Source organism: Empidonax traillii, unplaced genomic scaffold, assembly GCF_003031625.1.
Source record: "Empidonax traillii isolate 1590-97213 ecotype Southwest subspecies unplaced genomic scaffold, ASM303162v1 scaffold103:size1334136, whole genome shotgun sequence".
NCBI lineage: Eukaryota > Metazoa > Chordata > Aves > Passeriformes > Tyrannidae > Empidonax > Empidonax traillii.
The window spans coordinates 479,256-503,383 of record NW_020955296.1 but is presented as its reverse complement, the minus strand read 5'-3'; the positions used below and the strand labels follow the sequence as shown (position 1 = coordinate 503,383).

Sequence of the window (24,128 nt, the reverse complement as noted above, 5' to 3'; positions counted from 1 at the left end):
TGATTTAGCATATTTTGTATGTAAATTAGGGATTTCCGTCTTCAGGATTTATAAAAACAGCTCCTGTTTTGTTCCCAGGGTGTGTTGTGACTCCAGTGGAAACCGGGCATATTAAAGTGGTTCTGAGGAATAGGCTCCCCTATTATCTGGGGAAATGGAAGAAATGTTAACTTCAAGTCTTCATCTAGGGAGTAGGCTGTGTTCTTTCTTTAATACTTTAGTTGATCCTGAAGATCACGGCTTTTCTTTTTTCTAAGGGAAGTGTCACACCCCAGACCCATTCTTACAAGCAAGATTGCTATATAACTGTGTTGTTCTTTTTCCATGTCTGTCTTTAGCATTAAGCAAGCCAAGAACTCCAGAAAATCAGGGAGAAGCGAGGTTAGCTGAGGTGTGTTTTTTTTGAGGAGGAGGCAAGTGTCCCTTTTTATATTTTGTGCTTTGGTTCAAGCTGCTACTAAAAGAATATACTGATGCTTGAGCCCTTCAGGTGTTTTCTGGAGTCTGGTTTGGAGCACAGTGATCTCTGGGGGGCTTGGTGTTGCAGTGAGATTACCGACAGTACTTTCTGTCACGTTGTGCCCCACCCTCTCCCTCTCCCCTCCCTGGAAGTTGTGCATAACCTGCTTTCGATCTGTGCTGACTCTTACTTAAATAATAATGTACACAGGTTAAATTAATTGAATGCTACTGATTTATATATACCCACATCTAATCATTATACTCCCATCTCCATTAGTGACAAGATTAATACATGCTAGCAAAAGCTTTTATTTCCTCGGAGAACTATTTTTCTTGAAATAAGCTAGCAAGCATGTGTTCATCATGTGTCCTGCTGACACCCTCCCACGTACTTGGTTCCTTGCTGTATATGTGTGAGGTGGCCTATGGCTGAGGACACTCAGGTAAAATTGTTAGAAGTGCTCTGCAGGAGAGCATCAACATCTAGTAGCTGGTAGGCTTCCTGCTGTGTGAAGAGAGGGTGGGTTAAGTGAAAGCCAAATAAGATGGATTAGTGTTTGTGCGTAATTCAAATTGTTGGCTTTGTCCAGGCTGCAAAGGCTTTAACGGCTGAGATTTTTTTAGCACTGGGATAGATCACATTGTCTATAATGTGTGTTTAAGCCTAAAGGGCTCGCCTCCTGTCCTTGAGAAGAAGTATCCCTGCATGTTGCCATTGCGCTCACTTATTAGTTTATGAATGCTTCCTTTAGAGAGAACAGTAATGCAAACCAGTTGGGGCAGTATTTCGTCTTGCAGAAGAGCCATATAGCAAGGGAAACCAAAAGTGCAGTGGGTGCCCCCACGCTGCTCAGTGGTCATAGCTGCAGAGCTGCTGAAGTGGAGCCAGGTCGTGGCTGAAGCTGGAGTCGGGTGGAACTTATACATTTGTCTCTGGATTTCATGCTCAGTGTCTGCAGTGTCTCTTGAAAAAAGGAAAAATGTTCTTGTTTTCCACCTGCATCAGTCACTTCGTGGGGATGTTAATGGACTACCAGGATGCTTCTTGACTTGTTTAGATCATTCTGCCTTCCATCTTGAGTATTACCAGTCCCTCAGGTCACTTGTCACTGATGCTGCTTGGAAAAAAAAGTTTCTGGAAGAAATCCTGCCAGCTTAGTATAAGATTATGGTTTCTTTTGCTTGGCAACTTGGGGCACTTGTGTGAAAACACTGTGGCTTTTGATTTTTATCTCTTGCTGCTGTTTATGCTTGTTATGTCACAAGCTGATTGCTCAAGTGATAATTGTGCTGTCCAAAGTGGAGGATGCAGTACCTAGGAGGTCTAGTGATTGGCACTCCAGAACCATCATGAGACTTAGAGCAAGAAAGGTGGGTAAGGAGCAGAGAAAATTCATTCATTTCCATGCACCAGAATCCAAATATGTGTGAAATAGGATTTGATTTTGTTTTGTTACCATCTGGTAAATGATGTTTAGAAGGGCCCTCAGCAGTGGGATGAGTACCATGAAGTTAAAAGTGTCTTGAGGTAGTGGTAATTGGTGGGATGGTAAGGGAGCATTCACCTGCACCAGAAGGAGTTTTGTTAGCGTCAGTCAAGGTGCATCCAAAAATCCCCACATTATTGGTTGTATTGTTGGAAGCCATGAGTGCCCTTTGGAGGTGATCTTCTTTCCCACCTCTCATTGTCTACGGTATTACACTTAGTTTAGCCTGATCTTTGCCCCACACTCACTTTGGAAGGCTTCTGTATTAGCATTGACCACCCTCATTAGTGCTGTGACATGTCCCTGGAAGGTTGAAACCATGGCGAGGTAGGATGTCTACACCACTTCTTTGTTTCTCTTGTGAGTGGGGGTAAGAGCCAACATGCCTGAGAGCAGATGATGCCTGTTTGGTGTAGCAACCTCTTGTTCCTGGTGAGCCATGGTAGAAGGTGGTATCAGGATAAAGCAAAAATAACAGCAAATCCAGTTGTTTTGTTAAAATGTTGTCTGGATTACTGGGCAAAAACCCAGAGAGGACCTCCAGCAGTCTTCCTGCTTTTCACTGTGTGAACGAGAGGGAATTTGTCAAGAGTGGTATCTGTGAGGGGCTAGATTTGGCAAAGAACCTTAGTCTCACATCTCCCAGCTTTGAAGTCATCAGCCAACTATTATAATATCAAATACTCTTCTGATTTAGGGCCTAGGCTTCCCCTGTTATATGTAAGAACAGTTACTGAGACAATGATTTAGGAAACCCAGAATGTGGATTCATGAGATACTTAGGAGAAATATGTAGTTTAAGCTTCCATGCCAAGGAGAACACCTGGTTCATATTGGAATATACAGCAATGAATCTTCTCCTTTTTCTCTATTCTGTCTAATTATTTATGCAGAGACAAGGAGATACTGAGTCCTGCCCAGAGGGGCCAGCAGACCAAGAGCTGGATCGCTTCCCTTGAGAGGACCTGGCTTCAGGTCTATCAAGCAGAGAGCATCTGAGCCTGACCTTTGTTGGAAGGGTGCTGGCTACACAAGACAAGGGGATCATGAAAGCATTGCTTCATTTTGTTTTACATGTGGTCTGCCTGTGGCAAAGGCAAAAGAGTGGTTCAGTGAATGAATTAGATGGGAAACAATGTGCAAGGCTGCTGCCAAGCTTTTTGGTCTCTGAGACTTGGGCAGTCTCCTTGCTAGAGGAAAAAACCCAATATCTAGAGTATTTTGTTGGTAGACACTGAAGCGTCTTTAGATGGAGGTTGGGGATTGACATTTTGGAAGTCAGCATCTGAATCAAGGTTTAGTTATATAAGCCTCCCTCTAGCAAAGTGTCAGGACATTTTTCGAATTCTGTTCTGTTAAATGCTATAGATGAAATCAGAAAGTGCTCCTGGATAAGCTTTTATTAGACTTTGCCTCAACTCTTTCATTTGTCAACAAGCTGCTGCCTTTCAAATAAGAGCAATAATTTTTTGCAGGGAGTTGTTGAAGCGAATTAAACAAATATTTCAGGTATTCGTTAAGTGCCTCATACTTCACATTTTCTCTCCTGAAGATTGAATCCTTGATTGCTTCCTTAATTAGTACTTTTAAAATCTCTGTTCCCATTTATAAGTAAATCCAAATAGATATGCAGAGTATTAATTCATCAGGCACTCAGTGTGCATCCTAGAAAAGCAAATTTAACACCTATGCCTGCAAAGAATGAGTGACCCCCACAAGCTCCTGAGCCAGTGACTTTGGCAGTGGCAGTACAGCATCAAGGAACATCTCTCATAGCCTGACTTCATTAACAAGGATGCAAAAAAACCATGAGAAAAATGAATTGCCTGTGCAATTACATTTAATTTTCTTTCTAGAAGGTTTCCCAGTTCACTTGGCAGCTATTCTTTCTTCCCTTTTTCTTTTCTTTCCTCTTTTTTTTTTTTTTTTTTTTTTTTTTTTTTTTTTTTTTTTTTTTTTTTTTTTTTTTCCCCCCCAATTCATGCTTGCTTTCATTTTTTTCCCATTCTTTCTTGGTCCTTTTGACTGAACAAAAGCAGTCCCACAAGGGCAGGCTAATGTATTCATAGTTTTGCTGCAACTTGGCTGATAGAATAAGCTGAAAAATTGCTGCCTCCCATTGTTTACTGAGAATCTTTGTTGTGCTTTGTAGAGTTGAAATGAGTGCTGTCTCGTGCCCTCTGCTCCCCATCCTTACAGAACAGAGCCTGTTGTGTGGAACCTGTTCAGGCTGGAGATGGTGGAAAGGCTAAAGTTCAAGTTCACAGACCCAAAAGTAAGTTACAGAAGTGATTGCTTGTTTGAGCGTTTGCTTGTTTGCTGTTGCCTTTCATTCTCCTTGATCTAAGTTCAGTGCATTGTTAATGCCTATATGAACATTGCATTAAACTCTAATTAAGACTGCCAATCAAAAAACCACAGAAAGCGGGCTTCGAATGTGCTTAGTATTAAGTCGTATTTTCACCCTCAGTTTTCTGACTACAAACATCTAATTGTTATGTGGGGGTTTGCTGTTGTTTTGTGTTTTATTTGTTTGTTTTTCTCTGAACTGCAGACAAATACTTAATGAGCTTTTGCCTCAGGGTTTACCTTAATGGCTAGATTTTGTTATAGAATGGCTTTGGACAAGTATCACATGAAAGGTCCAGACTTTACCAGGCTGTAGCTAGGGTCACACTGGAGCATCATGGAGAACTCAAAGCTGTTCTTAGCTTTTCATGCAATGTCAGAGAGGAGGGGTGAGTACAACAAATCATTCTGTAAGGTCTTTTTGTAAATAGGAGAGAAGGTGCAACATCTGGAGTACTGGATCCTCTATCTGACTTTGGAGCAAGAGCCATCAATGGTTACAGCTAGTGTAAATCCTAATTTGTTAACCAAAATCCCAAAGTGAAAGTATCAACTGATGTGGCTTTGGACTTTCCACTGAGGCATCAAGAGAGAGAAAGCTACAGGGCAAAGCCACTGTCTAGTAGTACCATTTTATAATCGACCCTAAAAGGAGAGAGATGGCTTCTAATGCACAACATATTTGTAAAATAAAGCATATTGGTAGTGTTCAGATTACAGTATTTGGTACAAGAAGATTTTCATGATTGTAAGGAAAAACAAATAGGGATCGCACATTACAAAAAAGGCCCAAACCTCAAAGTCAGTAATAATCTTCTCTTCAGGAAGACACCAGAAGCTTAGCTGCCTTCTTTTGATATTAATTGAACAGGATGAAATAATAGCATAATCCAGAGACTAGAGTGACAAGACAAGTTACTTGTCTTTCCCATCTCTAACCCTCAGCGTGTTTTCCTGTGGAGCCCAATGGTGGTTTCTGCCCTTCAGAGCTGCTGAGTTGCACGCTTCAGTGTTTGTGAAGTTTGCATCAAATGTGGAAGTTGTAGCAGTGGCAAGCCAAAGCTAGACATGTGAAAGGCCACGGAGGAAAGTTGTGTCTGAAGACATGCTGCTCCTAGATAGGTTATCCTGGCTTATAAGAGATCTCAGACTAATTAAACTTTAATACTATGGTTAGGGAAGGCTGACAGCTCTGGTCTAGCCTGACCCATATCTCAATGTGCTTTTATGCCTGCCCCATTTTTTTTGCCTTCCTTCCCCTGCTATAATCCTTATGGAACATCTGCCCTAGCCAGGAACAAACGGCAGCTTGTTCTCTGGATGCAACATCCTTGTCGGTACTCTCAGGTCCTGAAATCCTTCTGCCCTTTGTTCCTCTAGCGCTTTACCCCACCCCCAACTCCGTAAGACTTGATTAATCCAAACGCTGAAATCCTGCAGGTGGCTGTAGTTATTTTTAGCATTAACATTAGAGCTCTGCAAAGGGTAGATGAAAATTTATGATTTTGTCTCCTACAAGTCTCACAGCTTTTCCATTCTCTGCTACAACTTGGATATACAACATCCCCTTAAATACTCAAAATTGCCTTTTATTTCTTTAATTGAAGAGCTGTGAAAGCCAGCAGTTTTGCCTCATGACCGTGGAGCAGAGTGGGTCCCGAGTCCCTTCTGGAGTTCAACGTGCTCAGGTCTTGTTTGCAGACATTAAAACTCGTAAATCTTCATCCTGGAAAGAGCCTTTTTAGCACTTTCTGTTGCAGTTGGGAAGTAAACACATGACAACCTACAGGGTTTGAGCAGGATTGAGGTCTCCTTTATTCAAGATGGATCCCTCTATTTGTAGGGGGAGAAGGGATGGTTCTGGAAATATGGGTGTGTTCAGCACAAGTAAGGAATGTGTAAGAGGGAACCTTTATATGCAAGGAAAGGTATAGGAGGGGTTACAACCATATAGGGAGAGAATGGGATAGATACAACCTTATATGGGGAATCTGTATTATGGCAGGGGCTAACCAATAGAAACAGAGGTAGAACATGAGGGAAAGATAACTATGGATTTTTATAAATGAAAAAGGGGTTAAAAACTCCTTAACATGCATTGACAATGATTCAATTACTTGATAACACAGAGGTTTTTATCCTTTTTGTCTCTGTGTCAAGTCCAATTACACCAAACTCTCTTTTTCATAACTATCAGCCAGCGCGTCTTGGAATTTCTTTCTCCATATCTTAAACTTTTCTTCCTCATCACTAGCATCTCCAATGTTGTGGGCTGGGAGAAGAAAGATTGTTTAACCATGTGAGCACCGAAACAGAAGTTTCACAGTGGAAACTTATTTTATTTTCTACTTTAATATTTTCATCCGCTCTTTCACTTCCTCCTGCAGATAACATGCCTGTGCTTGATTTCAGCAGGCTCCCACTTTGTGCTTGTGTTGGTGTGGATGAAGATTTTTTTTTTTCAGTAAAAAATTTCAAGAATGAATTTGTACCTCTCTCTGCTTGTGTCTTGCATGGCAATTCTTATTCCTGGGCTCTGCACATTCAAGCATGACCATGGTGTTACAATCTGACCAGACCCCCACTTAAGATGAATTTGATGCATGAAGGAGGCAGATGTAATTGCCATTTATTTTCCAGCACGTGTTTAGGCATGCATGTGTGCCCACTTGTGCCAGTTGGGACCTCCTGTTTTCTCCATATTCCTCTCTGGCTTGCAGTCCTAGTCCTGCTCCCCATACACTGGGAGGTCTGCACTCCTTGGGGGGGGGGGGAAACAGAATGTTCCTTGATGAAGAATCAGGAAAAGTTATTGATATCTAAATTATTTTACTTTTCTGAAAGCCAAATTTCTCCGTTTGGTGCAACATTTTCTAAAATCTTCATGATTATCAGCAATACCTAGTAACGTACCTTTGCAGCAATGCAGTAGGCTTTGGGAAGTTTGGGGTTTTTCATTGCTCCGGACACAGCGGTAGTTGCTGTGTTAGAGGATCCCACCTTTTTCTCCACCAGGCAGGGTTTACAGCATGGCTGTGCTGCAGTGCCAGCCACTGGAGGGCTACTCAGCTAGGGGTGTCTCCAATTATATGTTTTCCCATACAAACATGAAATGAATATGCTGAAGCAATTAACTAGACTTCATAAGCTTCAGCTGGCAAGCTTTCTGGAGCCTGTTCAAATAGGCAGCAACAGTTGCTGGATAGGCTGAGAGGGAAGTAAGCTCAGGGCATTTATTTTGTTTAACTGGTGAGGAAGACACAGGCAAGCTGAAAGGGGAGAAGATTCACTGATCTTGTTTCAGTCTCAATTAAAAAAAATCTTAAAAATTTGAGACATCTCTGTATCTTCTTTTGTTTCAGTGTTGCCAGTGGAGAAATTAATCTTCTCAACACCTGAATAGGATTTAAAATTTACCCTTAGTCCCTACCATCACGAGCACCTCTTTTTGGTAGGAATCAGTGAGCTGATCCTGATAACTTCTGGTTTGGCAAATAGTGGTTCCTTTGCCCGAAGAGCTGAATGAGACAACTGCTGTTTTGACAAGCAGACCAAAGCTGTCAGGCTCCTTTTCCCTGTAGGTGACTATATTTCATGTTCCTGGTGCCAGATAATATTTGACATTTAATTTAAGATCCTCGGTGCCTGTACATAAAGCTTTACTATGATAATAATGATAAAGTATCTGAGTCTTGGATTTGACACTCTTTTCTTCCTCTCTCCTGGTGCAGCCCCATGTTCAATTTGGGCTGAAGGATATGACTTGAATTAAGCAGAGGAGGAGACTTAACCCTGAATTTTTTGTTATGAATTGAGGAGGCCTGACTTGAAGGTAAAGATCTAACTATGATTCTTATTCTGGCAATGAGATCTTTCATTGGCTCACTGCTAAGTTGCAAGGCAGAATTTAAGCAGAAGAGAAGGAATAGGTGAGGGATAGTGTCAGCAGAACAGAAGGACCTTCTGTTTGTAATTCATCCACATACTTCGTGTACCAGTAACGCATTTCCCACAAAAACAAACAAACAAACAAACAAACAAAAACCCACAAAAAAACCCCAACAAAAACCAAAACACAAACCAGCACTAATAGTGTCCATAAGGCTGTGTTTGTACAGAGGAAGAGATAACTGGATTTTTTTCTGAAAACATATTGAACTGCATCAGTGCTGGTGGTGCTTTAGTCTATCCTGCAGATGAAAGTAGGTCAGGCCAGTAGCTCCCAGGAGGAAAGTTCAGTGATACCATGGCAGCTTGTCCCCTTTGGGGACCATGGGCTGCACCGTTCTGGAGGGGAGTGATGGAGGAACAAATTACAGGGACAATATATCTGTCTTTCATAAGCAGTCAAACCTGGAAAGAGCTGAGGTGGAAATGCTGGGGCCGAGGTGGTATCAAGTCAGTGGTGCATTGTCCGTGTAGTTCCTTTCCCTGGTGTACCTCCACAGGCTCTTTGCAGCAGCAGGAGTTGAACCTGGTGTCAGTGACTCAGGATCTTAAACACGTGTTATTTTTTGTGCGTAACACACACATGCTAGCTATCCTGCCTTCTGACTGTAAACTGAGTCCTAGAGAAGACAGGCTGATTTACTCTTTTGATTGTACAAAAGACAATTAAAACTGAGCTAATTTTTTTTCTCCTTTTGCCTTCCACCATTTAAAAATGCCCTGTTACTGGGATCAACACCAATGCTTTGTCACTTGTGTTAGCTGAGCAGTTAGAAAAAGCCGTGGTGAGTCATGCTTTTAATGTGGAGATTAAAATTGTGTTCGTGAGTGTGTGTTGGAGACAGTCCCTGTGCTGGTAGAAAGCAACTGGGAGGTAAATTCTTACAGGAGGATGAAAAATGTTTTACAGAGTCTCTGGAATCTGATGTGCTTCACATGAAGAAGTTATGTACTCAGTCCTACATCAGAGACTAGAAAGAGTAGATGGATAGTGTTGGAAGTCTTTTAATTTAAAGTGAGTGGGCATTGCACAGTATGGGGGAATGGATTTTCTCTGAGCAGAACAAACATTTCACATCAAGCTTTCAAAATAGTGCCTGTGTGCATGAAGGCCCCCAGCTCCTTGTGTCACTTGCAACAACCCGCTTCCTCTGTAATTGTGTGGAGTGCGCCTGTTTCTCTCCAGCTTTTAGCAGCTGATAAGATAGCTGTTCAAAAACACCCCTTCGAACACTCAAAACTAAAAAAAAGAAAAAAAAACAAACAAAAACCCCCAAAACAAAATAAAACAAACAAACAAACCAACAAAAAAAAAAAAACAAACAAAAAAACAACCCTCCCAAATTGCCCTATTATTCTTAGAGAGTCCTGGGGCTACTTTAGGATATGTTTGATGGAAAAGTTGTGCAGTTGTTTATGATGTGATTAAAGTACATAAAGGGAAGAAGGAGCTCACACAGAGGGGCTGAAAGTTCCCTGGTGAAGCTTAGCTCCAGTGCATACCTGTATTGCAATCGAGAACAGCTAGTGGAGACTAGTCAGGATCCCCATCCCCAACAGTCTGCAACCGTGCTGCTTTTTTGTACATTTTCTGTGTCAAGGTTGCTTAGCCTGCAAGCCAGGGCTTTTAATATCTCAGCAGACAGAGTTGCCCAAGGGATGGCTGGCAGGTCTTGCCTTGCCTTGCTCAAACTTCACTCAGGAGTTGGTTTTGACCCAACACCTCCTTTCTGCTGAAGCTGTGGTGTTGCATACTTTGCAGTGCTATGGGGAATAGCTCTGGACTGTGGCTTAGGGCTTTACACGAGAGAGATCTGCTCTAGTGATAGCAGGAGCTGAGGCGGTGGGGCTCACAGGGGGCTGTCTGCAGAACGCTGCAGCCACTGCCACAACCACTGCATTGGCATTGCCAAAGCAGAACACAGAAACCCTCAAAAAATGCAGACAGAAAGACATTCCAGGGAGCATCAAAATCTGCCGTTCCTTCAGGATCATTTGTATCTGCCGTTTCCAACAGATGTTTGTCTAACCTTGTAGTGCATACCTTCAGTGGTATTCCACAGCCTCTTTAGGAAGTGAGTGCAAGTCTGTTACTACCTTGAGCATTTGAAAACATTTCCTAATGTCTATTTTAAAATATTCCTTGCTGTAATTTAAACCCACTATTATTAGCTCTTGAGTACTCCTACCACTACCACCTTCCATTTTTCATTAAGAATAACTATTGCAAGTCCTTATTCCTTATTAATAAGAGTCTTGTTCAGTGTTCCCACTTACAAAAATATACCAGACGTGCTAACATGAATTTGAGATCAATTCATTAAGTAAAATGGGGGGAGGGCTGGAGAGATCTGGCTGAAGCAATCTAGAATAATTAGGTGTGCTATTAATATGTCAGGCACATAGAAGCACTATATGATAGTGCCATTTACAGAATGACAAAGCAGAAAGGAGACATTTGCCAATTTTTGGTGTAATTGTGCAGACTGCTGTAAACTTTTTCACTACCTGAGTGGGACAGCAAGAATGAGGTGAAGAAGTTGATGAGTTGCAGGAAGAGGAAGCTTTGGGAGGATTACCTTACCTCAGGTGTCATAAATGGACCTTAGCTTAACCATCGGAGGTAAGAGAAATCATCAGAGTTCTGCCTCTTTGAGAATCTAGAAAGGGGAAAGTGTCTCACTTTTTTTGTGGGCCAAAGGGTAAATATGCAGGAAAATAGATTGGAACTGAGGGAACAAAGCTTAAGTGTCATAGAAGGATAAATACCGAAAGCACACTCAAGGAAGTAAGAGATGAGAAAAGTAGTTGTGGGGAGGTGCTGAGAGCACTGAATTGTAGGGACTGTGGGAAAGATACTGAAGAGATTCTCACTGCCAGACCAGGAGCCGATGCTTTTGCTGCAGCTGCTGTACAGCAGCGCAGGGAGCAGCAGGTACTGCTAATCCCACACTGAACTCCAGACTGTTAAACTGCTTGGGTTTGGCATGTGCACGTCAATGTTTTGGGTATTAATTGTGGCTGGGCAACATCACACTGCAAGCCTGCTGAGCAGAGTTACTCTTAGACCATGTGTTTCTCTATAATTTCCTTATATGGGTTTATTTCACAGCAGATAAATTAGAATGTGTTTTGACATAATAAATAGATATGCTGTAGCAAGATGCAAATGTTAGCTGAATATGTAGATGCTGTTGGCATCTGCTCCTGTGGTGGGGAACAGAACTGCTTCAGCAGGACAGACACAGCTCTTTCTATTCTTTTAAATTTTATTTTTGACAGGCTGCCATTGTTTTTTGAGGAACACAAGCAAGGGAAAGCAAGTTGCATTTTTTTTAATGCTATTCATAAATCTATAAAACTTGGAAGAAACTTCAAGAAGTAGAAAAAGATACTTCACTAGCTTGAGAGCTTTCCTCCATGACATGAGAAAAATGGATCCTTTCCAGGAAGGCATCAGTGCCAGACTTTTACTAACAAAGATTGAGTTTATCTCTCATTCTGGAAAGTCCCATTTAGACAACATAAGTGGGAAGACTGCCTGCCTTCTTTCTGTGAATTTTGTTGTAGGTGGGAGTATTCTCTAATTTCCAAGGCAGTGCTGAATTTAACCATGCAACAGTTGGTGAGTAATGTGTCAGTCAAAAGTTGTTGAAAGTTGCAGTAGTTTTGCTGTACTGTTGGAAGTAGGTAGCTCTAAAGTGTAAGACATGGTACTGTCACATAGCTGCCATTTCCCTGAATTTTCAGGAAGCTGCTTTGCAGCAGTCTGACTGCATACAGTGTCTCCTGCAAGAGAGACTTTAAATTTAAATTCAGATTGTAAATGTGTAACCATTCAGCTATCCCTCTGTGTAAAAAATATTTCCAGGTTTGTGTTACATGAGCATCTGAAACTCCAAAAACAATTAGCTGATGAGTGAATACTCAGTAAGTGCCACTAAGAAATACCTTCACCTGACTTGTCCCTACTTTTCCTTTTTTTTTTTTTTTTGTATTGTCCCAAATGAATGAAGAGAAAAGCTAGACTGAAAATAGTGTGAGTATTACAAATTCTCTCAATGCATGATACTTACTTATCGTAATCAGGTTTTATTTTCAAAAGAGCTCTGTGCAGAGGGTAGTTTTGGTGTTTGGTTCCAGTCACCTAATTAAACTTCTCGAAGCAAGAATAACAAAATACATCATCCCTGGAGCAGACCAGGACTTTGGAAAGCAGCCAGAGAACAAATGAAGAAATTCCTGTTTCAAGTTCATAACCTTTAAAATCTGGATGGAGCAGGGCTCTCGTGACTTGTTGCTGCTGTGCAGACAGGGCAGGGCAGACCCCGGCAGAAAAAGGATGTCACCTTGCTCTTTTTTTTTTTCCTTATCCCTCTCTCCTTCTTTTCAAAACATCAACCATTCAGATAAGTATCTGAGAGGATGCTCCTGTCTTGATTTTTATTGTTAGGTCTACGCTTCCAATTCCGCTGCCATTTTAATCCATTCCTCATAAGGTGAGGCACAGAGTCTTTGTACCTACCAGGTCAATAGGGTAAGTGCAGCAAGCATGCCAGTTCAGTTGCCTGTGTGTGCTGCTTCCTACTCTTGACCCTGGCAAGTTTTTACTGGAAGATGCCCAGTTTTGAAGAGAACTTTCCACGCAGGCATCCACCAATATCTAACCATGTTAATTAAAAGCAAATCTATAGAGTAGGAAGTCACCTGCTGGTACTGGCCTTTCCCATCAATCAGGGTTAACCTGTGCCAGTTCGAAGATGCTGCCTGTGGATACTGCCTAGCATGACCTATAAAGGATTTTTTTTCTGTCTCTGTTGAAATTGCAGTAAGAAATTTTAGTAGTACAATCAAGACCACCTCAACACTCCATCCGAAGCAGTTCTCAATGGATTATAATGCTACCAAATAATAAGCATTTTGGCTAAAGTTTTCTGTCTGAGCTAGCTATCTCACCATGTTATTATTTTTAAGTTGTCATCCAAAAAAAAAAGTCCAGCCTTTTCCAGCAACAGGACTAGGAGGAGAGTATTGCTTTACATTAAAGCAAATGAGTAAACACATCCTGGCATCTGCCTTCTCCGTGAGCTGGAGTGCCTTGAAAGCTTGTAAGCCAGTTTTGGAATTTTAGGGTCATGAGTTACCATTTCCCCTTTTGTGTGTTTTAAGCCATATCATGTGCATGTAGCAGCGATGTATGTGCTGTATCTTACACCCTCTAGAGAAGAACCCATGATTGCTATCAGCCAGCATCTTAGCCTGCTCTGCTGCCAGAGCTGGCAGCCCAACTCTCCCTTCTCTCTTCTGCCATCTGGGATCGAGAGAAAATGACCCAAGTTTTCGCCTGCGTTAGCTGCCTGACCCAACTCCCCGTGGTAGGACAAGTCTGCATGGCATTTCAAAGGAAGCAGGAGTATGGGATGAGAAGGACTGCACTTTACTGCAGGCACATGTCCTGCAGAACTTTCTGGCAGCAGTTCATTTAAACCCCACTAGCAGTTTGCTTTATTCCTTCTCCTGCTGATCAATACAAAGGCCAACTACTGTTACAGGTGTAAGCTGATGTGCTTGCCCAAGTAAAGGAGGTCTGTGGAGCAGGTAGGTTAAACGTTGCCACTGATCTCTGAGGCTGACATTGTGAGATCGTTTTGTGGTACTTTTGTTCAGTTGGGTTTTTCCAGAATTTCTTCTTGCAGTTAATTTTGATTTTGACTTACATATAAAACATATGTAGGAAAGATCATTATTGAGACTGCAAGTAGTTTTAATCATGTTAGGCCTGCTCTGAGATTGAATGGGGTTATAGATGAATGAAAGTTACTGCATCCCTTCTTGTCTGTCGTAGAGGCCATACTGTATGGAGTGGATGGAGCAGGCAGGGAGAAAGGATCTAAAAATATGGTTAAATCATTTACACTCGTCAGTTTAGTGATTTTTTTCTTTTCCCCAGGAAAACCTCCCCACAGCTATTGAATGCTTGAAGGATATCTCCTCATTAATCTTAATTGAAGCAATTCTATTATTTAAACATCATACTCCTCTTTTTGCATTTACAAACTGCTTAGCCTTCTCAGCACCTTCTTAGCATCTCACACAAAGATACTCCTTTCATTTGTGACTCAGTTCTTAAAGTGAGAAGGGGACCCTGTTGGGAGGTGATGTCCTTTTCTCTGGAACACCGAGTCCCAGTATTATTACTCCTTTATCCTTCTGAGGATCTCATCCTGAACAGATGAGATTTTACCTCATGTACTCTGCGCAGCTCAAGTGCACATAGGTAAAGGAGGAAATTAGATCAAAGTTTCTATTTTGCTAAGTCTATGTTCTCTGTATGTACAAGACACAAAGACAGTCTCTGCCCTGAGGAGCACTGAAAACCACTCTGAAGCAAGGTCATTCTTCTTTGGTCTGTGAACTTTTCCCTGAGTTCAAGTATCTTTGCAAAACTCACAAAACTCTCTAAGATTGCTGCACTGTGCTCTTTGTGGGGTGACCCATGGAAGTAACTCAAACTTCATCGAGGGAGGATGGTGGTGCATGCTTCCTTAGTAGTGTTCCATGTGGAATATATTGTAGCAGGGCCAGGGTAGCAGAAGTGAGCTGAGTGGGTTTTAGTTAAGAGGGTGGTATAACAGTCTTGACAGAAAAAGCCTTCTGAGGCTGAATTCCTGTTTTCTGAGATGACTTTTCTTCTCCATTTTGGCCCCATCACACTGGACTAGCTGTAGTCATGCTACTTTTCCATGAAAGTTGCCTGGTTCTGACCAGTGAAATAGAGCAGATACTGACAAACCTGTTCCAGCCACTTCCATGTGGATAACAGCCTCTCCAGGTTTCAGCTCCTTGTCACATCTTGTCTCACCTCTGATATGAGAATCTTTTCACAGAGAATGAGATCACAGAGTCCAGAAGACATGCCTCTTCAAGCATCTTCTCTTCTTCCAGAGGAGCATCTGAGACAGCATTTTTAGGACATGCTGAAATGTTTGCATGAGGAAAGGTGAACATGGTATATAGGCACTGGGCAGAAACTCCCCTTCAGGGATAAAGATGAAGAGTGTAAAGTAAGATATGCAGATATCCCCAGAAATGCCAAGGCAGTGGGAAGAACTCAAAAGTTTATTTAAAAGGCCAGAATATGAGAAACTTAGAAATACCTGACAGTGCTGTCAGATATGCACCAGGCCCCAGGGAGAAAGAGGCAAACCTCCTGTTCACTCCCGGGCTTTATCATCACTTCTCCTCCCCCCCACTCCTCCCTGACTCTTCCCAGGCCACAAGAGCCCTGTAGCATTTCTGCAAATGTTGTCTCTCTCCTCTCACATATCAGAGAGAGAGGCTGAAAACTTCTCTGGCTATGCAGAGAGGGAGAAAGCATTGTAACTGCCTCTGAGAAAGAGTTACCTTTTAGGCAGAAAGCCTTCCTAAGCCAAAAGGGTTTCTAGCTTTCCCATTACAGATTCTTCTGAAGGCATTACTCCTACAAGGGAAAAAGGTTTCAGAGTGCTCATCATGTTTTGTGCTGAGCAATTTGGGATTCTGTCCATTGGAGTCTATACAGGAACTTCTTTGTAGAAAGAGTGTTAGAAAGAGTGTTACAAATAAGTGCTACGCCACTTCCTCGAAGTCATTGCGATGTTTTGCTTTAAAACCTGAACTGTTCTTCAAGTCTTGCTTTTGTCACCATTTCTTTCATGGACAAAACAAAAATGTTTGCTTTGCATGTTGTAGGGCACTTGTCAGTTGTGAACTGTTGGCATTTAATAAATGGTTCGAATTGTTAATGGAATCTGGTCCCAGGAAGTCACAATAAAATTAGAAATAGTGAGATTAGATGTAAGGCGAAAATAATAGCATTATTTTCCATCAGTTGCCGGTGAAACTTTCCTTGGAGCTCAGAACTGGCCAGCTCCACAGAGATCACCTGCTTTGCAGGAAAAGTATGTCTCTCAAGTAACTGCTTGGTGGAAAGGTCCCCTTTTTGTGTGTTACAGTGGAGGCCTGTAGGTCATCTGTGGCAGTTACTGTTCTGTAATTGTTCCTAGTGATCATAATTTCAGTTCCCACCTTCAGTGATTGTTATTTGGTGATCTTCTTCCTCTGGTAGATTCTCCTTTCTACAGAGAAGAAGAATGATTTGTAGTTTAGCCCTAGGATCTTCCGGATCACAAGAATGTCTGTCTCTTCAGGCTTCCCTGCTGACAGAGAAGACCCGTGGAACTTTTGCTTTATTTTTGGAGCTACATCGGGATGTGTAGCCTGCATTGCCCCTAAAATTTTGGGGCTGGTATTGCCTACTCATTAAAAAATGTGAATTATTGTGCTTGTATTTCCCCTAGAATATTTGAGGTGCCATCAAATGCAATTAATTATAATATCGCAAGGAAGTGTTTTATTGCTTCAACAGTGTGTGTTAATGGGAGAAGAATACTTCTTGTTTATGTGCCAGTCTGTAGTCCTAGTATTGAGGCCTGAACTTTGAGAACACAGTGATTTTCTTTGCTATGTACATGTAGTCATGTGCAGGTAGCATTTAATTAATTGAAGTACAAAGGACAAGCCAAAGTGGAAAAATGTGTGGAGAATGTTGCATTTTGGTGGCTTCCAAAAAACGTCCTATTTGAGAGGTGTGAATTTATGCATTGTGTTTCAGCCTCCTGCTCAGAATGAATATTCATCAGGATTAGTAGCATCTTCTGCATGAGAAGTGTCAAAACTGGCTGCCAATGTAATGAATGTGTTTCTTTTATTCTCTGGTTTGAGAATCATTCTGTCAACTCAATGCACCTTTTAAAAACTTCATATTTATTTATGTGATGCCAATTATCTGCCGAGGTCTGTAACACAGATTAGATTGGAAAAGATGGGCAGTCATTTCACTGTATTCAGGAATGGTTTCCTCCTGTAAGCAGCATTACTCTTAATTTGCCTCTGCCAAATTCAGGACAAATTTGCCTCTGTCAGTCTAGTTCAAAAGAGTTTTAGTTTGGCATTGACCCCATGCTTTCATTTCCACAAATATTAGGACAGAGACCTATGTCTCAAGGACCTTTGTTTCGAGATATGGGCAGTAAATTTAAAATATGTTTACAAGTCTTGCAGACTCTGCTTTATGTGGGGAGGGGGGGCGATAATTAAGTGATAAGAAAAAACTGTTTGTTTATTCATATCAGTCCCTCTGATGAAACCAGAAAATCAGTCATAATATTAAACTTCATGTCCCTGGGACTTTATGACCCACTATAGAATATACTCTGACAAGGAAGAAAATCAGTTTAACAAGTTTTAAATTTAGGAGCATGCTGAACCTGTAACTGCTATCCAGTTTTTGAACATGACTTGTTTTGTTCATTGGTAATTTGGCATGGTGTATTATCAAAATTGGGACAGTCTAAGGACGTAGTTAATCCAAGGTTTGTAGAGGTAATGTATTGCATTAAACCAGCAAATACAGCTGGAATAGTCAAAGATGCTTTCAAACAATCAGCACCTAATTACGACTTGGGTGCCTAAAAGCCTCTTTGCTTTTCCCAGCCCTACTGTTTGGTCTTATGTGAGATACTCTCTCTGATCACAAACCCTAGTACTTGCAGGCCACAGGAACATTGCTGAGCTCTGCTGGTTAAGGTACTGACTCTGCCTCTACCCACTCATATACTTATTCCAGGAAAAAATGGATTTTTCACCAAACAATTTTTGTAGGTAAGGTGCCTTGAAGCAATGAAGGAATGATACAGTTTTGTTGGGAAAATAGTCCTCCTGCTGCTGCAACTGTTTATAACCACTTTTTACAGTGAGTCCATCTTTTAATGTTAGTTTTTGAAACCTTCCTGAAAAAAATTAAATTACTTTAATAAAGTTTCTTTTTACTGCTTGTGGCCAAATTGTTAGTAATTGAGATAAGAAGTTTGGAAGTGGCCATTATCTGGTAATTGACCTGACAGTTTTTTTAACCCTCCCCCACTTCAGCTGATCTCACCCCTATATCCACCAACCTCAAGTCATATATTAATTCTTAGAGGGGATTTTAGTTTTCCATAATCTTTTCTTCTTTGTTTTCCAGAATCTTCTGTCAGACTCTACATTTGGTGATGTTCTTCTCAGTAAGAGCAGAGACTCAGAAGTACTCTGAAGCACAGGTATATTATGGGTTCTGGACAGATATCAGGGGTTTGCATTCTTCTGATTTGGTAGTGGATCTGTGCTGTATCCCAGGAACTATAAGTGCTGCATTTCTAGAGGATGATCAAGAGGATCCTCATCCTCATTCAAGGGGATAATTCACTCAAGGAAGGGGAGAATGAGTTTCAGGGTGAAACTCTCCCCTTCAAGACACGGTCTGGTATGGACTCAGTTCTGAGGCCACGTCCAGGAGCCAAAGTCCAGGTATGTAATTCAGTTACACTTTATCTGCAGCCAGGCAGTTCCTTGAGGATCAACAGTGTAGGCTTTATAAAAAGGGATTTTTCTCTTCCAAGACCTGCAGGTAACCTGGAGAGCCAAAAATATTTATTCAGCAGCAGTTTGATAAACTGTCTGGCAGGAGAACCAGAATGCACTCCACCTTGAGAACCTGCAGGAAGCAGTGGCTGCTGCTTTTCTTACGGTGATGCTGACTGAACTCCATGTCCATGTGGCAAATTTGATCAGCAGAAACCTAAAGGCAATGCAACACCTGCCTTCAATGAGCTGTCCTGGCTCAAACCTGAAGTAAAACATGAGAACAGATGGCTTACTCTTGTTTTGCTTGTTTCAGCATTAAATATGTTCATAAATGCCACTAAGTATCCTGGTTGATAAGCCATGACGTGTAATAATGCAGGACAAGTTGTACAATCACATTTAGATGCCCGCATGTTGACAGTGGTTATGAGGGGCAAAAAGCCAAATGTCTTCAGCCACTTAACGCATGATTTCTGGTGTATTGTACGTAAAAATCTTGAGTGTTGCTGTTGCTTCATAAAAAGTGAAAGAGTGCTTTATAATTTTTATAACTCAGATGACAAATAGGGACATAGAGCTATTCAAAACTCCCTTATAGTCCAATCGTTTCTCTGCCATAATGCTTTTTGAAAGTAAAAACTGTTGTAGATTTAATATTACAGCTGTGTTTCTAGAAAATGGACTGTGACAGACACTGTTCTTAATTCATCTAGCCTGTGCACCTCAAAGATTTCTCCTTCTTGTATGGATCCTGAATGGCTGTGCATGGGGGTACATCTGTGAAGGATTTTCCTTCTTGCCTGATACAGGCCAGATTTTGGATATGGATTCACTCAATTATGATTTGAAGTCTTTACATTCAAAATTCTTCTTGGGCACAAAAATGAAAGAGAACAATGAAGGTTTGAGCATTCTACACTCTTACTGGGACAAAGCAGCCTTATATTGAATTCCCTTAATATTATAGCTCTTCACATGGAGGCTTGAAGTCATTTTGAGAAATTGCATGTCTAGAAATTTGGCTGCTGGCACAGATGCACATATGGATAAATTCCAACAAACCTAAGGAAGACAAAAAATAAAATAGGTCTTGTAGCGAACAACTAAACAGATGAAAAGGCATAGCAAGACTGATAATTCTGGTTGCATGGAGAAAGGAGCTGCTCTTGAATTTTGGGAGCTCTTAGTCTATATTTTAAAGCTCTACCTTCCCAGATTCCCTGCACTGACTGATACTGGGATATCCTAGAGCGAGGTGGATGAAGAACAGTTGAATTTTCTCTTTAACTCTGTACCACATACAAGGACTGGAAGAGATAAACTGAATTTTCACTCAAGTCATAGAATATCCTGAGTTGGAATCCATCACAAGGATCATCAAACTATGAAGCCCTACACAGGTTGCTCCATCCCAGATGCAGAATTCAGCACTTGCTCATGTTAAACTTCATGCAGTTAGTGATTGCCCAGAGTGAAAGAATTTTGCAGAGGGCAGCAAAACTAATGGCTTGAACTAACTGGGTTTCCTGTTCTTCCACAAATAGACATATCTACTAATCACCTTCCCTTAGTAAACTTGTCCTTGGAGCTGGCAGTATATAGTAATGAAAATCTCACATGTCCCAGTGTTATCCTCAGTTATGGTAAGGTTTCTGCATGTGTCCTAGAATGTATTTGTTTTTCTATTTTTCTGTTTCCTGAAGGGGAAATGTTATGCTTTCTTACTTTTTTATTGCCTGCTCTCTTTGGTGGTAAGTATTGGGTAGGTAAGATTTGGGTTGGATAAACTGCCATCCAAAATTCACTTGCAGTCAAATTTCAGAGCTCGTGCACCTGAAATAAGTCTCATATGACACCTCTGGTGTTCTAGTCTGAAACAAAACCACGAAGATGTTAAGGAGAATCTGTGGTTGTGGGAAGGAGAAGAGAAACCTATCCAAACATTTTGGGAATGTACAGTCTGTATTTTCCTTGTAAACTTTAAAAACCTGTGATGTGGTTTCTGTTTTTCCCCCAAACAGCTTTGACTTTTCCAAATTAATCATTTTACCCATCAATTTGTTTTCCTTTGTCTTTCATTCAGCAAAAGCTTCATGAAACCCTTGCTATGAGTAGTTTCAGTATTTGTCTCAAGGTGAAGAAAATTTCTCTGTTTAGATCACAAAGCAACCCAAGTGCTGTATACACATATATCAGTCAGGGCTTAGATTTCCAAGCCAGAGCTGTGGAGACTGTTCTTCACATGGGGTTCCTAAATTGATGTTTAAATTAGTTCTAAACCCACAGAATGCCCGTGCACATGCTTGAATATCTGTGGTCCCCATGAGGAATTTAAACAAATTTTCATGCAGTCAATCAAAGCTCCATAGGCAGGGTCAGTACCTCTCATGCTTAGCACTGGATAGGTTCTTGGGAGAGACGAAGAGAGTTTGCAGTTCAGTATCAATATTTCCTGAAGGCTTATATATTTCAACTGGAAGCTTTTCATCTCAATATATACACTTTTAATTCACATAATGGTTTTAACTCAGTCCTCCAAAACTCAACTCTACTGAAATTCAGTTCATTGGACGTTCAGTTCATTGGTGTTACAGCAGTAAAAGTTGTAAGAAACTCAGATTTGAAAGAACCCAGCAAGTTGGCACTGAAACTTTAACTTTTCTTAATGCTCTAGGGAGAGGTTAATTCTGCTCAATCACTTTTTATTCACCTGCAGCATAAAAGGAACTGTAGACACTTTAATAGCTGAATTGAAAGGTTGTTGAGTCACCATTATATCTCCGTAGTCTTTGTTCACTTGCTATTTTGCAGCTGCTTTTACCATTATTCACTGAGTTGCCACAGAAATCTCTGATAGTGGTACTAAGAGATTTTTATTTCCCTAGCAGTGGGAGAATCGCAGTGCTAATCCAAATCATTACTCCTAGCACCAGGGGGCTTTACATTTAAAGTGCAAGTTCTACAGTAGAATTCATAGCAGGAAATGGCTGTCTCCAGGTGCTAGGGAAGCACATACTGGGTTTTGTGTGTGAAGGTCCCTGTGATTTTGAATCAGGCTTTATAGGACTTACATGAAGTATGCCCTGTCTGGGACTTGGGACCTTGGATACCTCCATATCATAAGTAATTACATGTTATAATTAATAACTTGATAAGTATTTTGTTGAAGCTTTGCATTTCAGATATATAAGCTGAGCAGGATTTTCTGTAATGTGCAGGCTGTAATTTGTGAATAGTACCAGATGGAGTTGCACTGTCCTGCTCGTCTGTCAGAGGATATCATGGAAGGGTACTATATATCCCTATATAATACATTATGTTGTATATATGTATATGTTGTGGAAAGGAATATAAGGAATGTAAGTACTTCATAGATCTTGAAGTACTGTCTACACTTTGGAATGGTGCGCAGCCTGGAGTACTGAGAAAAAACAGAACTGGTGTTTGCTGCCTTTACCATATAGAAACCATAGGGTCATAGCTTTTGGGTCATGAATGGCTTTACCATGTGGACCATCTGATTTGTAGTACAGAGGCATGAACTCAGTTCTTCCAATATAATCATGTATGGTGCGCCAAGGCCCTTTTAAGTTGCCACACCATAAACAAATTACTAAAATAAAATATTCTGGGGGGACTTGCCTGGTTTGTCTGAAGCAATCAGAAAAAGTTGATCCTTTATTCTGCTCTTCTTCCCAGTGTGTTTGATGAAAAGAGCAAATCAGAGATCTCCCAATTATCCGTGTGGCTGCAGGGAACCATAGCAGCGGTGTTACACAGTAAGTTCAAAAGATACTTTAAATAATTTTTTTACTGAAAAAGCCACCATTCTGACCCAGAAGTTTGATAATTAGTGTACTTCATAATCACTTTTCATTTCATAATCAGCAACTGAGATCATGTTGGGTCAACTCAGAAGGACCTTCTATGACCTGCTTTCTGACGAAGCAAGTTGGTAGGATTATACCAGAGATGGCCTACTCTTTCCAAAACCAAAGGAGCAAATCAGTACATGCTTTAAACCTAGACACTTCAGCGTAGTTACACCAGTGTCACATTAAATGGCACCAGATGTGTTAGGGATTTGGATTCCCTTATGCTGCACACAGCTTTTTGTCAGGTATTAGCAAATTTGCACTAGGTGCATTCCCCTCATGGGTGTGCAATTGATGATGCATAGGATTACTCTTTTTAGTGCTCAAGGGGAAAGGAAAACCATTTTTAGAATGGACTGTGTGCTTAGAGGAGAGGTAGAAGAAACAAATATTTTATATATTTTTTCTTCTTCATTCAGATGTGATGTGAGTCTTGCAGTGATGCTTGTAACTAAAGCTTGAATGTCTCTGTGTTAGCACAGGCAAAGCAACAAAATGGATCGCAAGCCTGCATCTCACTTGTGCTCTCCTCTGAGTTCAGAATTAAAATGAACTAGAAACAAAAGTAACAGTGTTTCCCTTACCCATTTCTCGCGTGAGAAAGTGAAATAAGAATAATAATGAAAAGAGAGTTTTTAGAATTCTTTTTCTCATAGGCAGCAGTCTGGTGAATAGTCTCAGAGAAGGGGTTTCATTTTTAAGAACCCAACAGCTTCTTTGCTTGTCCACAAGGCTTTGTGTTTTACTCTCTGTCTCAGGTCTTTTTCAAACCTGTCCCTAGTGTAACGGTGAAAAATAGTGGAGTAATGGAACATACACAACCAGATTTTTATCCTTTCCCTGATGGATGGTGATGAATTAGCAGAAAGAGGAGAAAGCAATATACGTTGTCATAGTTCATGTAAATGCCTAAATAACAATAAGAAAATAATCTGTAAGCAAAGATGTCTTAATGTAATGTCTTTCAAACTGCTGTCCACAAGGCTTCAGCTGGCCTCAAAGGCAGGTGCATGAAGTGGTTGGAGCTGTGTTGAGGTATGCTGTAGATGTTTAGTTGCTTAGTTATGCAAAGCATGTTAAATTGCATGACTTCTTTGGTTTATTTAACATAATCCCTCCCAGATTCTCCAAGTTCTTAACAATCAATGCCTGCTTAGTACAGTTCTGTCCCTCAGCTTTTCCATGGGTGAAAACAGTGGAGAGCAGGGGAAAGGTGTTTTTTATGTGTGCCCATTGCACAAACTCCAGTCTGCACAAATCTTGTGTAATTAGTGCAGTTATGACCTCCTGATATAAGTAATCTTGACTCCTTCTGTAACATGTATGGCTTTGAAGAACACTGATTCTCTTCCGATACTTGCTTTAGACCTCTATTTGTGTTCACCTGACTGAAGTTTGTTCTTATTGCAATGGATTGTGAGAAGAAAGAATCTGTCCCTGTGTGTTTTACAGCATTTGCAGTTTAATTTAAACTCTGCTATGAAAAAGAAATGGGATCTCTGAAATACTGAGTGTCATAAGGGGTTTGGTATTTACACACCATCTGCTTCAGAACACAATGGAT

General features: G+C 40.9%; 1 long non-coding RNA gene across 1 annotated transcript in view; it reads left to right on the top strand.

Annotated features, from left to right (window-relative positions):
• Positions 1-22,469, top strand: part of LOC114056761 — a 30,008-nt gene extending 7,539 nt beyond the window's left edge. The window contains exons 3-4 of the long non-coding RNA XR_003571083.1: positions 4,102-4,224; positions 22,389-22,469. This is a non-coding gene — a long non-coding RNA (uncharacterized LOC114056761). The remainder of the gene's footprint in view (positions 1-4,101; positions 4,225-22,388) is intronic.
• The last annotated feature ends 1,659 nt before the right edge of the window (positions 22,470-24,128 follow it).